Below are 15,165 nucleotides of genomic sequence, written 5' to 3' on the forward strand. Positions count from 1 at the left end.
TATTGGTCAGACAGCAGCAGAACTATAACTAACACAATCTCTAAAAGTTTTACCACTTCTCAGTGCCATTATACTGGGACTCAGTCTGTACACAGACCCTTGAGTGGTAAATTATAACAAATGTTTATCAACCAGGAATCTAGAGATGGAAGTTTTCCCTCAGGGTATACATTATGTTTGAAGGTTTTATCTGCAGTCTCTCTGTCACAGTCTAAAGAAGATCATGGAGAAGTTTAGGATGTCAATTACAGGGGAAAGGAGTCTGATCTACTCACTAGGGCTTGATGACTCCTACCTGTAGGCTTCTTCTGCTACTTTTGTGTGAAGTAACTTGTATTCTTATAAGACAAATGCATTGGGCAACTTTCATCAATTTTCTTTCTTTGACATAAGCTAGAGTAGAAGTCTTGGTATGTCTCAGTGTGAGACTTCTTCTAACTTCTTCCTAGTACACAGCATTAAGGAATGTAAACCATATGTCAATTATGAGCCCATCTTTCAAACATACTGGCCACATGCAATGTCTCTAGTTTATCTCATTACCCACCTGGCTGCAGACTTCAACAGCTGTTCTATTCCCCCTGAAGATTCCACTTGTACCAGACTATTAGTGAGCAATGTGGGCTGACAGTTATACAGTGGAGAAAACTAACAAAGCACAGCCCTCAGCAAAATCAAGAAAAAAATCCCCTGTTACACATTTCTCTTTCCTAATTCTATTATCTACAGGATCTCTGGGAGAATTTTTCCCTCTTTGATTTCCTCCCATTATATCCAGATTCCCAGGGTCCTTTCTCTTCTCTGCCAGACAATTCCAGACATTTCAAATTCATCTTGTCTTTTCTATGTAGAGAAATCCATCCCCTTATTTCTAAATATTTAATGTTTCTTAGTAGTAACATCTTCCTATCTATTTTTAAAACCTGTCCTTTGAAAGTTGCAACCTAGAACAAGGAAGAATGCTCTGACTTAGTTCTATTCATCTTTTCCATTCTTGGATCATCATGATTAAGACAACAACATGACATGAACATAGACGTTGGCTCAGGTTTCCATTCTTCTGACTTGTTTGTATGCCTAACTATTCTACAGGCCTCTACTAAGAGTCTAGTGCATTTTATTATACATTTATTAATACATGGTGGCCAAATGTATCTGTCTGCATATAACATTTGGGTACATGCAAACAGACACACATAAATATAATAATCAGTTGAGGAATGTCAATAGAAATAAACAGTACAATAGAAAATCAGAGAAATGTCTTTAGATTTCTGTTTAAGAACTCCAATAAACTTGGGCCATTTACACTAAGAAGGATTCCTTCTCTTGCCAAGCTCTTGGTTTTATCCTGTCTTCTTCATGATTCCAAGAGAATGAGTTTAAAGAATATATGTTTTTACTGTCAACATGAATAAGTCCAGACTTCAAAGACTTTTAAATGTCTTTGCATAGAGAAGAGAATAGAGCAAGTATGGGAAACTGGCTCACTGGAGTTCAGAGGCATATTTGAGCCCTAAGGGGACCACATTGTTCAAACATGGCTTCCAAGGTTTAGAGAACAGTCTCTTTAGGCTTCACATGTCATGGAGGAAAAGTGGTTTAATAATGAGTTGTGGCTTCAATACAATTGGAGGGTGGGAGGAAGTGGACATCTAGAATATAGAGTGCTAAAAGAAAAGAGAAACAGACACTGAAGCACTTCAACAACCAGGTTAAATCATCTAGAACCAGAAAGAAAATCCAACATTATACACAAGTGAAGCTCCAAAAGTAAGCATAAAAGCAAAGCCCAGATGGGGTCTTGGCAGTGTCTGTCTGGTGAGCAGAAGCACTGAAATAATTGTTGCCTTAGTCAATTGCTGGGAAAGTGAGTTGGGTGCCAAGGGTCATGAGTAAGTAAGACTTACTAGCTTTCTTCTCTATTACTGTGTATGATCCCTAACCCTTCTAATGCAAAGCCCAAACTTTATTTCTACCCCAAGTTCTTTCTTGGCTTCTAAGCTAGGACCACAGAGAGAAGGAGAGTGAGGATCAGAGTCCACAACACTCTCAAATCCCAGGGTGAGATTTATGCTCCTTTATAGAGTGCTTTGGTAACACAGATTCCTCTCTAGTAACCTTTCAAACTATTATTTCTCTTGCTATCATATTCCCTCTGTGTCTAATTATTACTCACAAAATCCCTAAGGTCAGATCCTTCAACTCTTCTTTGTTCTGATGAAAAATAGTGGGATAACACACTTAATTCTTAGCTACTGAAATCTACCTCCACAATTTCAAGCACATGTCTATGCCCAAGGCCTCAGAGGGGTTAGAGAGAGGATTCCCATGACTCTTCTCAGGAGCCCACTCTGTCTTTAGGTAAAAACAAAACAAACAACACAAAAAAAAATCCTGGGAAAACAAACTAACAAACAACAACAAAAAAACAAAACTAGAAATCGATGAAAAGAACTACTGCTGTCTTTTAAAGCTAAACAAAGAATTCACAGCTGAGGAATGCCGAATGGCAGAGAAACACCTAAAGAAATGTTCAACATCTTTAGTCATAAGGGAAATGCAAATCAAAACAACCCTGAGATTTCACCTCACACCAGTGAGAATGGCTAAGATCAAAAACTCAGGGGACAACAGATGCTGGCGAGGATGTGGAGAAAGAGGAACACTCCTCCATTGTTGGTGGGATTGCAAACTGGTACAACCATTCTGGAAATCAGTCTGGAGGATCCTCAGAAAATTGGACATTGAACTGCCTGAGGATCCAGCTATACCTCTCTTGGGCATATACCCAAAAGATGCCCCAACATATAAAAAAGACACGTGCTCCACTATGTTCATTGCAGCCTTATTTATAATAGCCAGAAGCTGGAAAGAACCCAGATGCCCTTCAACAGAGGAATGGATACAGAAAATGTGGTACATCTACACAATGGAATATTACTCAGCTATCAAAAACAACGACTTTATGAAATTCGTAGGCAAATGGCTGGAACTGGAAAATATCATCCTGAGTGAGCTAACACAAACACAGAAAGACATACATGGTATGCACTCACTGATAAGTGGCTATTAGCCCAAATGCTTGAATTACCCTAAATGCCTAGAACAAATGAAACTCAAGACAGATGATCAAAATGTGAATGGTTCACTCCTTCTTTAAAAGGGGAACAAGAATACTCTTGGCAGGGAAGAGAGAGGCAAAGATTAAAACAGAGACTGAAGGAACACCCATTCAGAGTCTGCCCCACATGTGGCCCATGCATATACAGCCATCCAATTAGACAAGATGGATGAAGCAAAGAAGTGCAGACCGACAGGAGCCGGATGTAGATCGCTCCTGAGAGACACAGCCAGAATACAGCAAATACAGAGGCGAATACCAGCAGCAAACCACTGAACTGAGAATAGGACCCCCGTTGAAGGAATCAGAGAAAGAACTGGAAGAGCTTGAAGGGGCTCGAGACCCCATATGTACAACAATGCCAAGCAACCAGAGCTTCCAGGGACTAAGCCACTACCTAAAGACTATACATGGACTGACCCTGGACTCTGACCTCATAGGTAGCAATGAATATCTTAGTAAGAGCACCAGTGGAAGGGGAAGCCCTGGGTCCTGCTAAGACTGAACCCCCAGTGAACTAGACTGTTGGGGGGAGGGGGACAGTGGGGGGAGGGTGGGGAGGGGAACACCGATAAGAAAGGGGAGGGGGGAGGCGGATGTTTGCCCGGAAACTGGGAAAGGGAATAACACTCGAAATGTATATAAGAAATACTCAAGTTAATAATAATAAAAAAAAAAACTTATTCTAAAGGAGTACCAGGAAGTGAAATGGAACTGAATCCTATGTTCTAGGAGATAACAGATTAAGGGATTTGGGTGCAAAAAAAAAATCTTCCAGTATTTCCCAAGTTTTTATGTATTTAAATAGCAAAATAAATAATGCCCGATATTTATTGAGCACTTAATACACATTTTACACTATATTGAGTTCACTAAAACAATTACCTATTTTATCATCATATTAGCTAATGAATTGCAAATTTTCGAATCAGTTTTACACAATGAGTATATTGTTTTATACAAATGAGTAGATTGTTTTAATCCTGACTAGTATACATTCTGAGATAGTACAGAACTCTATATGCTGAAGGTATATCATAAATTAACAGAATTGGTGAGTAAAGCATAATAATTTTAAAAGATAAAATGGATTACTCTACTCTAATTTCCAAGTAAGGAAAATTACTAAACAGAATACAGAATCAGTTGAAAGTTAGAGTAGGGTCTGCAACATGTTATAGTGTGGCACCTTTAGTGGAGAGCAGATAGCAATGAATAAAGAAAATATACTCAATATGACTACCCTGTGTTTCAATGTCACATATACATAGAGGATAAGTCTGTAAATTATGATAGGCAAGAAGGTATAACTAAGTCTATAAAAAGCTGAAATTAGAGTAGAACCTAAATTCTTATTGAAAAATAGAATAAAAAATGCAATTATGAAGGTAGGAATTAAAAAAGAAGTATTTCTTCAAACAGAGCTCTACGGGAGTGGGATCCAACCCTTCAGTTCATGTATGTTTGGAAAATGGACTCCAGAATGCAAGTTCAGAAATCTCAGCTCAGCATATTAGTGTAAAACATGATCCTTGTGTTATAGCATCCCCGAAGCCCTTGATGAGAGCCAAAACAAAGTGCTTAGAAGCACAGATTTACTCCTCAAATGTATACATTTCCCATAAGACAAAATTAGCTTTCTCTGAAGATGAATTAATCAAAAACATGTACAAATTACACAAGCATTGGCTTACCACAGGAGAATCTCAATGATCATGGTTAACAGGGGACCCAACACTTCCAAGACATTGAGACAACAGAACAATCCAAAGGGACTACGCAAAAGGAATATTCTAAAAGTATTAATTAAATGAAGAGAAGAGTAGTAACCATAAAGAGACAATAAGACATTTTAAAGAAAGCTGTATTACTTTGTACAAAAAGAATCTTGAATGACTAGACAGTAAGAATTGAGTTCCTGAACTTAAAAATCTGCCATGTTAGTAAAATATCAAGCTAGATACAGCTGAAGAGGACTAGAGAACTGGAAGATCAATCAGAAGAATATCATCAATGAATCAAAGGATAAAATCTTTGAGGGAAGAATAAGAATGACTGCTGAACAGAATCCAGCATTTCACTAGTGTGGTTTACTGAAGTAGAAAGATTGGGCAAATGCAGAAATAAATGATATGGATATGGTCTTTCCAGAATGGAATAGACCTACTAACAGGATGTGACTCTTCAACACTAGGTGAATGGACATTCTCAAGATAAAATAGCAAGTCAAAAGAGGAGGGAGCCACATTCAGATGTACTCATTCTGAGTATCAAATTCTTCATTATTACCAGCACACCAGTACTTTCATATTGTAAATATATCTTTGGCATCCTCTTTAAAGGCTCAGATCATTACTAGTCCATGAAGCCCTCAGTACTATAAAACCCCTCTGAGATACTATGTGGCTGAAATCCAGTTCCAGTCATGCAGCTGTCAACATGGCATTTCCTGAAATGTGTTTTATAAAAAGCAATTTTACCACATGGTGTTCTTTTCAGAGTGGTAGTGCTATTTCACTGGTGAGATGTGTTGGGTTGTTTGGTCAAGTATGTTTTGAAAACACTATGTATGGGATATCTTTTCCTTGAGTTAGTAAATATCAGTACATTAAACTCAATGACTGGTCTTAAATAATGATCTCTGACCCATTTCCTTCTAAAAACTGGGAGAACTCTGTCTTTTCATAGGACTGCCACAGCTCCACCAATTTGAAGATAGTAATACATCTTCCAGATAGTTCTCCTGTTATTCAGTGTGCTCCCTACTGAGGCAGCCCTCTCTGTTTTCCATATAGTTGTTATTAATAGGGTAATTTTCTATATGAGAAGAACTCTTTCATATCCTTTGGGTGTCAAATGATTATGAGCCGTAAGGATAAAATACCAATATCTTAGCCCAGTTAAGTTCTATTAAAGTAACAACTGTCTCCCAAGATCAATGTGGTTTTCAACAAGAAAGTTCTGTTGCTTTTTATGTCAACTCCTGATGATCTGAGCCTCTCCTTTTGTTCTTTGGGAGGTCCATGGTGAAGGCACATGTTTTACTTGGTCTAGTGGAGTAAGCAGGAGGGAGGAACCATTCCATGATCAAGATGAGGAGCTCCAATATTTGAGAATTGTAGTATAATCAACTACACTGTCAAATCTGTCTGATGTATTTGGATCTGGCTACAGCATTGTTTTCTCCAAGCTTCAGTTTCAAATTCTTTTTTATTATTTTATAGAATTATTTTTAGTTTCTTGGGATCTTCCTTTTTGTATTGTATTCCAGATGCTGCTGCAGATGGTGATGATGATGGCCATACCAGTGATGACAATGATAATAATAATGATGATGAAGATGATAACAATGACCTGAGTGGTGATATTAATGGTGATTGTTTTGATGTTAGTGGGTATGACAGTGATGGTGATGGGGAGGATCATCATGATAGTAATGATAATAAACACTGAAGATAATAAGTGTGTGGCTCTACTCAGTCCTTTACCTGAACTGTCTCTTAGAATCCTCACGACTGGCCTAGCATTGGGCATTCATTATGTTCATTGTACAAATTGGGAAACTGAGGCTCAGTATGCTTATTTAACTTAGCTAGATTCACATAACATAGACATAGCAGAGGTTATCTTACCACAAAGCTTGCTCCTTCCCCTCTGATGCACACTGCCTCTCTGAGCAGCAATGACCCTGGACATACCAGAGAAGCTGAAGATGAGCTGACACGTTTCTCCTTTTAAGAACATATGCTGTGGGATATTAATGTCCAAACCAGAGATCGATATTCTGGGATTGCAATGTTTGAATCAGAATATGCTGGCACATCTTTCACAAGTGCCTGTCCTCTAAGCACCTAGAGGGCCATTTGTACATTTAATGTACATTAAAACCATCTGCACATTCCTCGTGTAATAATCAACAGAATAATTTATGAACATGATGTGGCTCACAGATGGAGAAGTGCTTCATTTTATATCTCCACCGACTTTCAGTGACCACCTGAAGCACCGTGTTGAGAAGACTCCTGAAAAGTCTTCAAGGAGAAGTAGAGTCAAAGAAATGTCTGGTGAAAGAAAGGAAGGAGGGGTTTGTGGTTAAGGCTACCAAGCATTTGCCATCCCTGTTTAAGGGGAACTAGTCATATGCTCCCGGAAAATGAACACCTTTAACTTAATGAATGCCTTAATATTTAATGTTATTAAAAGTGGAAGGAGAAATGATTCCAAATATAAGATCTTCAGGTGACAATGAGTTTCACCTCTCACAGCACAGTGCAGATGGGAAGGAGTGCTCACTCCCTAATATTTGCATGACTCTGCCTGCAGTACCTGGCAAAGACAGCATAAGGGAGGAGGGGTTTGTTTGTACTTGTGGTTTCAAAGGGCTTCATTCATTATGATCGAGTAGTCATGGTGGAGCAGCTGAGCCCAAAGCAGCGGGAATCTGTGTCAAAACTTGTTCACATAGCTCAGGACCAGGAAGCAGAGAAAGCAGAAAGAAGTTAGGAGCCTAGGAAACCTTCGAAGGCTCTCCTGCGATGACCTGCTTCCACAAGCTGCTACATGGTTCCTAAAAATTCCACAAGCTCCCCAAATAGCACTACTAGTTGGGAACACACATTAAAAACCTGAGCCTGGAAGTGTGTTTCAGCTTTGAATTTAAGCAACAGGCAAAAAGTAGCTGTCAACAAACTTTCCAAGACCCATACTAGCAAGGGTTAGATGTGGCCTCTAGCTTTTTTTCTTTTATAGGTCTCCTATTAAACAACAGCACGCCACTTCCTAAAATCCCCAGACTTCAACAAAATGTCTCTGTTCAACTAGCTGTTCTAATGGGATGTGTGATGATTCCAGCATACCCAACACTCTTCTCATCTTTCCTTTTTGCTGGCTGAAAACTCACCTTTTTCAGGATACAAATGAGTATGAGGAAACACACTCTGTTAGACCAGATCGTGCCTCCCAAAGGTGGCAGGTTTGCATCACGACTTTACATAAATGCTCTTGGCACTGGCAGTGGGCGGCAGGCAGGAGGATGGCTCTGCCACGAGACAAATATAGATTTGCCATCCTTAAATCTCTAGCAAGAGACTAACCCTCAAGGGAGATGCCATGCAATAAATAATTTTTTACCACAACACATTGCTTCCCTTTGCATAAATTTAACACCCCATTCTCTGTACAATATGTGATCTTCCTGCTAACTCTCCACAGACAGAAATAGCTTTGGTAAGTAAGATGTGATAAAGAAGAAGTGGAAGAATGGAAGGGAGACACGACACATGGAAGACCTTGGCCTTGATGCTAGTTTTTCTTCAGAGGATACTATTTTCTGAGAATTAAGATTATTCAGGGAGTGATGACAATGGAGCAGAACCCCAGTCTTATGGAATCCCCAGAACATGATGTGATTTCTTTTGTTTTTCCTCCATCTTTATTAACTTGGGTATTTCTTATTTACATTTCAATTGTTATTACCTTTCCCAGTTTCCAGGCCAACATCCCCCTAACCCCTCCCCTTCGATATGGGTGTTCCCCTCCCAATTCTCTCCCCATTACCACCATCCCACCAACAATCACATTCACTGGGGGTTCAGTCTTGTCAGGACATGATGTGATTTCTAATTGTAGACTCTAGAATGTTGGTTTGCTATTTGTTCTACAAGGTGCTGCTTGGCTGCATGCTTGCTCCCTCCTTCCCATTGCAGTCACTGGCATATTCCTCACACGCGACATGAAGCCTAGGCACTAGGACCAAGAGCTAATTTTGCCTCCAAGGAAAGGACTCGGAGAAGGCTTAGCAAAACTTAGACTGTCAACTATTTCTCTCCAGTCTATATATCACTTCAGGTTGTTCTGGAAATTTTGATGTACATGTGCAAATGAATAGATGTATTTCTGGAGTGTAGACTGTTAGATATTTCAAATCTACTTAAGTCATTTTTCATGTAGTTTGTGTTTCTCAGAAATGGCCTTTGGGCAATAGAGAATCTTTAATTTGGATTAGCACAACATGTGCATTTTGGTCTACATAGGTTCTGTAACTTTAGCATTTTGTCTGAAAAGAATCCTTCTCTCCTGTGGATAGAAGACACCTGCTTATGTAAGGTCATCTCCTTAGTGCTTCATCATTGCCATAATTCAGTACCACAATCCTCTTGTGTTGGCTTCTTCCCATCCTTGCCATTCTGAGAGTGTCACGGTCTGTAACACATCTTCCTGTACCTACACACTCCAGTGTGATCACACAATCTAATCTGTAGACTCCATTCCTGGAAACTGGGTATCAGGGGGAATTCCAAGGAACAGGCAAATAGCACTTTTAGTCAACTGTAGGCATGTAGTTTGATCGCCAAGGTGAGAGAAAATGAATCATATGCATAAAGTTTTCAGGTTTCAAGTGACAAAGTCACTACTTCGGACAGAAACTAAAATCTACAGGCCCAGATAAAAAACAAAATCAAAATTATTCTAGAAGAGTTAGGGACAGCAAATGATACAATGCACCCTGCACTGTCTCCCTGTCAATAGCCTAGCCTGATCTGGTAGCCAACGTGTGCACTGGCAGTTTCTGGGTGAGGTTCTTCACACTGGTCAACTGGAGGAAGCACGGCCCTGCTGTCCCAACTGCTTCCGTTCTAGGAGACACTTGGATTTTCCCAGTTCTTGTACATGGACCTATAAGTAATCCAGAATAATAACTTTCACTAATGTTTCATGTACTCTTTGGTCATGTGCGACTCAAGGAAATGGATTAATGGAGTAACAAGATAGAACTAAACCCCAGCTATCATCTTTCCAGACCATCCTATTGCTGCCTAATATGGCAAAGATGCATAGCTGTGCCAAGTATCACATCTGTCTGATATGTTATGTGCCTAAAATAGAGTTGGAACTTACTATTTTATGAACACTTTTCACAAGTTCTGAGTTCTAATACCACATGGCCACCAAGTAGAATACTTGAGAGCATCAAAGGTTAAACATGCTGCTGGTATGCTGTCATTAACTCAATGACGTAAAGATAAGCTCCAGCTGTACTCCCGTGGCTCTGCAGCTTCTTGTCACTCAGCCCCTGCTCATGTACTACCATTGTAGTCCAGGCTCTTGTCCTGATACCTTAGCCTCACTATAACGTTGATCCTCTTGGATATTGAATCTACACATTTAACTCTGAACCAGTGCTGGAGAACTGTGGCACTCTGGCCTTCCTACACAATGAAGACAGTCTGATGGGTTAGAATAACTCAGTTCCTAAACATCTTCACTGCTTTTAAGCCACATCAATATGTCAATAATCAATTGTTCTAAATCTTGCCATCTCAGTTTACTTTTGTCTGGATGCATTCAGTTGCAGTGAATATCAGTACGGTTTTTTAAATGCAAAGATGCAGAGGCATCTCTGCTAACTAGGTTTCTCTAGAGGAAGAGAACAGGTAGAAAAATATGTACTTTAAAGGGGATTTATTGTACTGCCTCAAGTTACTGGGGCTGGATACTCCAACATTGACTGTCTGCACACCAGAGAGCCTGAAAGTCTTGTAGCTACTCATTCCATTCCACTCAACAGTCCCAATCTGGTGCTGATGGCCTGGGGAGAGGATTCTTTATAAACCTGCCCAGAGATGTGCCTTTTTGATCCCAGATTCAATAAAGTTGAAAATCAAGATTAACCATCACATCATCCATCTCTTTGCTCACGCTTAGCCAGCCACTCCATTCTGTCAATTCAACACCCCATAGCTTTCCAGTAGAACCTACTTCTGTCTTCTCTATGGTCAACATGGTGACCTAAGCCACTAGCATCTTTGACACCAACTCTACCCTGTCTCCAATCTTTGCCTCTGTTTTCCACAACAAAACTAGTGTGAGCTTTTCAAACCCATGTGGAATTTGCAAACCTGAACTTACTGTACTCTACATGTTCTTCTTTGTCTTAGCCTCTATCTTTCTTATTCTTATTTTTTAAGATTTGTTTTTCATGTTTAATTATATGCGCATGTTTGTAGATATGTGCACATGAGTGCGGGTGCCCGCTGAGATGAGAGGCATCCAATCCCCTTGCAGCTGAAGTTATAGGCAATTGTAAAGCAATGCAGTTGTTAGGAATTGAACTTGAGTCTTGTCAGAGCAGTAGTCCCTCATAGCTATTAAGCCATCTCCGCATCTTCATTCAGGTCGTACATGCAACTTCCTTAGATAAATTTTTCCTGAACAAATTTTATGGCATTCTATATTAGTCCATTTTATTTTTTCCCATCTTTATTAAATGGGGTATTTCTTATTTACATTTCAATTGTTATTCCCTTTCCCGTGTTTCCAGGCCAACATCCCCCTAAGCCCTCCCTCTCCCCTTCTATATGGTTGTTCCCCTCCCCATCCTCCCCCCATTATCACCCTCCCCCCAACAATCACATTCACTGGTGGTTCAGTCTTGGCAGGACCAAGGGCTTCCCCTTCCACTGGTGCTCTTACTAGGCTATTCATTGCTACCTATGAGGTTGGAGCCCAGGGTCAGTCCATGACTTAGTCCCTGGAAGCTCTGGTTGGTTGGCATTGTTGTTCATATGGGGTTTCAAGCCCCTTCAGCTATTTCAGTCCTTTCTCTGATTCCTTCAATGGGAGTCCCATTCTCAGTTCAGTGGTTTGCTGCTGGCATTAGCCTATGTATTTGCTGTATTCTGGCTGTGTCTTTCAGGAGAGATCTACATCTGGTTCCTGTCAGCCTGCACTTCTTTGCTTCATCCACCTTACCTAGCTTGGGCCATATGTGGGGCAGGCTCTGATTGGGTTTTCCTTCAGCCTCTGTTCTAATCGTTGCCTCCCTATCCCCTCCCAAGGGTATTCTTGTTCCCCTTTTAAAGAAGGAGTGAAGCATCTGCATTTTGGTCATCCTTTTTGAGTTTCATGTGTTCTGTGCCTCTAGGGTAATTCGAGCACTTGGGCTAATATCCACCTATCAGTGAGTGCATACCATGTGTATTTTTCTGTGATTGGGTTACCTCACTCAGGATGATATTTTCAAGTTCCATCCATTTTCCTATGAATTTCATAAAGTCATTGTTTTTGATAGCTGAGTAGTATTCCATTGTGTAGATGTACCACATTTTCTGTATCCATTCCTCTGTTGAAGGGCATCTGGGTTCTTTCCAGCTTCTGGCTGTTATAAATAAGACTGCTATGAACATGGTGGAGCATGTGTCTTTGTTATATGTTGGAGCATCTTTTGGATATATGCCCAAGAAAGGTATAGCTGGGTCCTCAGGTAGTGCAATGTCCAATTTTCTGAGGAACCTCCAGATTGATTTCCAGAATGGTTGTACCAGTCTGCAATCCCACCAACAATGGAGGAGTGTTCCTCTTTCTCCACATCCTCACCAGCATCTGCTCTTGCCGGAGTTTCAGATCTTAGCCATTCTGACTGGTGTGAGGTGGAATCTCAGTGTTGTTTTGATTTGCATTTCCCTATGACTAGAGATGTTGAACATTTCTTTAGGTGCTTCTCAGCCATTCGGCATTCCTCAGCTGTGAATTCTTTGTTTAGCTCTGAACCCCATTTTTAGATAAGGTTATTTGTCTCCCTGCAGTCTAAGTTTGTGAGTTCTTTGTATATTTTGGATATAAGCCCTCTACCAGTTGTAGGATTGGTAAAGATCTTTTCCCAATCTGTTGGTTGCTGTTTTGTCCTAACCACAGTGTCCTTTGCCTTACAGAAGCTTTGTGGTTTTATGAGATCCAATTTGTCGATTCTTTTTTTTATTAGATATTTTCTTTATTTATATTTTAAATGTTATGCTCTTTCCCCTCCAGAAATCCCCTATCCCATCCCTCTTACCCCAGCTTCTGTGCGTGTGCTCCTCCACCCACCCACCTACTCCCTTCTACCACCCTGCCCTGGGAAGACATTTTCAACAACTATTATGTGAAGACCTGATTGTATTTCAGAAAGAATGCAGAAGACAATATCATTATGGTTTTAGTAAGTGGATCCTGGGTCACAGAAAATACTAGACTTCTTTTAAACATGTAACAATGCAAAAGTCCCAACTGGCTGGTGTGATTCAACATATAGAATTATTTTCATTTTTAAGAAGTACTCATTAGGGAGTTCCTTATTAACAGTTCCTCAGCTGTTGAAGTTGTTTGCTGTCGTGCCTCATGACATGTCTTTGATCCCCAGAAACCATATGACAAAAAGAGTAAATGGATGCTCACCATTTCCCCTCTGCCCCCAACCCCAGGTACACATTGTAGTTTGCATCTTCCCTATCATCCACAAACACATATACAAAGTAAATAATTAGACCTAATGAAAATTAAATGAAAATTACTCAGTAAAGTATCACACTATCTTTTGACTCTGTAAGCTACACTCTTTTTTTTTCTTTTTTTTTTTTTATTAACTTGAGTATTTCTTATATACATTTCAAGTGTTATTCCCTTTCCCGGTTTCCGGACAAACATCACCCTCCCCCCTCCCCTTCCTTATGGGTGTTCCCCTCCCAAACCAATTTGTCGATTCTTAATCTTAGAGTATAAGCCATTGGTGTTCTGTTCAGGAAATTTTCTCCAGTGCCCATGTGTTCGAGATTCTTCCCCACTTTTTCTTCTATTAATTTGAGTGTATCTGGTTTGATGTGGAGGTTTTTGATCAACTTGGATTTAAGCTTTGTACAGGGTTATAAGAATGGATCGATTTGCAATCTCCCACATGCAGACCTCCAGTTGAACCAGCACCATTTGCTGAAAATGCTATCTTTTTTCCATTGCATGGTTTTGGCTCCTTTGTCAAAAATCAAGTGACCATAGGTGTGTGGGTTCATTTCTGGGTCTTCAATTCAATTCCATTGGTCTATCTGTCTGTCTCTGTACCAATACCACACAGTTTTTATCACTATTTATCTGTAATACTGCTTGAGATCAGGGATGGTGATTCCCTCTGAAGTCCTTTAATTGTTGAGGACAGTTTTAGCTATCCTGAGTTTTTTGTTATTCCAGATGAATTTGCAAATTTTTTTGTCTAACTCTATGAAGAATTGGATTAGTATTTTGATGGGGATTGCACTGAATCTGTAGATCACTTTTGGTAAAATGGCCATTTTTACTATATTAATCCTGCCAATCCATGAGCATGGGAGATCTTTCCATCTTCTGAGATCTTCTTCAATTCCTTTCTTCAGAGTTTTGAAGTTCTTATCATACAGATCTTTCACTTGCTTGGTTAGAGTCACACTGAGGTATTTTATATTATTTGGGACTATTATGAAAGGTGTCATTTCCCTAATTTCTTTCTCGGCTTGTTTCTCTTTTGTGTAGAGGAAGGCTACTGATTTATTTGAGTTAATTTTATACCCAGCCACTTTGCTGAAGTTGTTTATCAGGTTTAGTAGTTCTCTGGTGGAACTTTTGGGATCACTTAAATATACTATCATATCATTGGCAAATAGTGATGTTGTGACTTCTTCCTTTCCGATCTGTATCCCTTTGATCTCCTTTTGTTGTCTGATTGCTCTGGCTAGAACTTCAAGAACTATATTGAATAAGTAGGGAGAGAGTGGGCACCCTTGTCTAGTCCCTGTTTTTAGTGGGATTGCTTCAAGTTTCTCTCCATTTAGTTTAATGTTAGCTACTGGTTTGCTGTATATGGCTTTTACTATGTTTAGGTGTGGGCCTTGAATTCCTGTCCTGAGATGGTAACTTATAACCAGTTTGGTCTTTACTCAAGCTGGACAGCCCAGCACTGAAAACCTGCCTTGGGATTTTGTTGCATCCTGATGTGGAAAGAAAACCTGGTGAGAGGCCATGTCTAGAAAACAGGAGGCAGGCATCAGGCTTTCTTTCTTTCTTTCTTTTCTTTCTTTTTTTTGGGGGGGAGGAGGTTCTAAAAGCAATACATTTAAACATATACAACTTACTGTTATATAAGAAAATGGTAAGTATGTAAAGAAACATCCTATAAAAGAGAGGAAGTTAGCATTTTTTATTAGATATGTTTTTTTTATTTACATTTCAGGCTTTCTCCTCAAGAACCTATGCTCAGGCTA

Source organism: Rattus norvegicus, chromosome 7, assembly GCF_036323735.1.
Source record: "Rattus norvegicus strain BN/NHsdMcwi chromosome 7, GRCr8, whole genome shotgun sequence".
Classification (NCBI taxonomy): domain Eukaryota; kingdom Metazoa; phylum Chordata; class Mammalia; order Rodentia; family Muridae; genus Rattus; species Rattus norvegicus.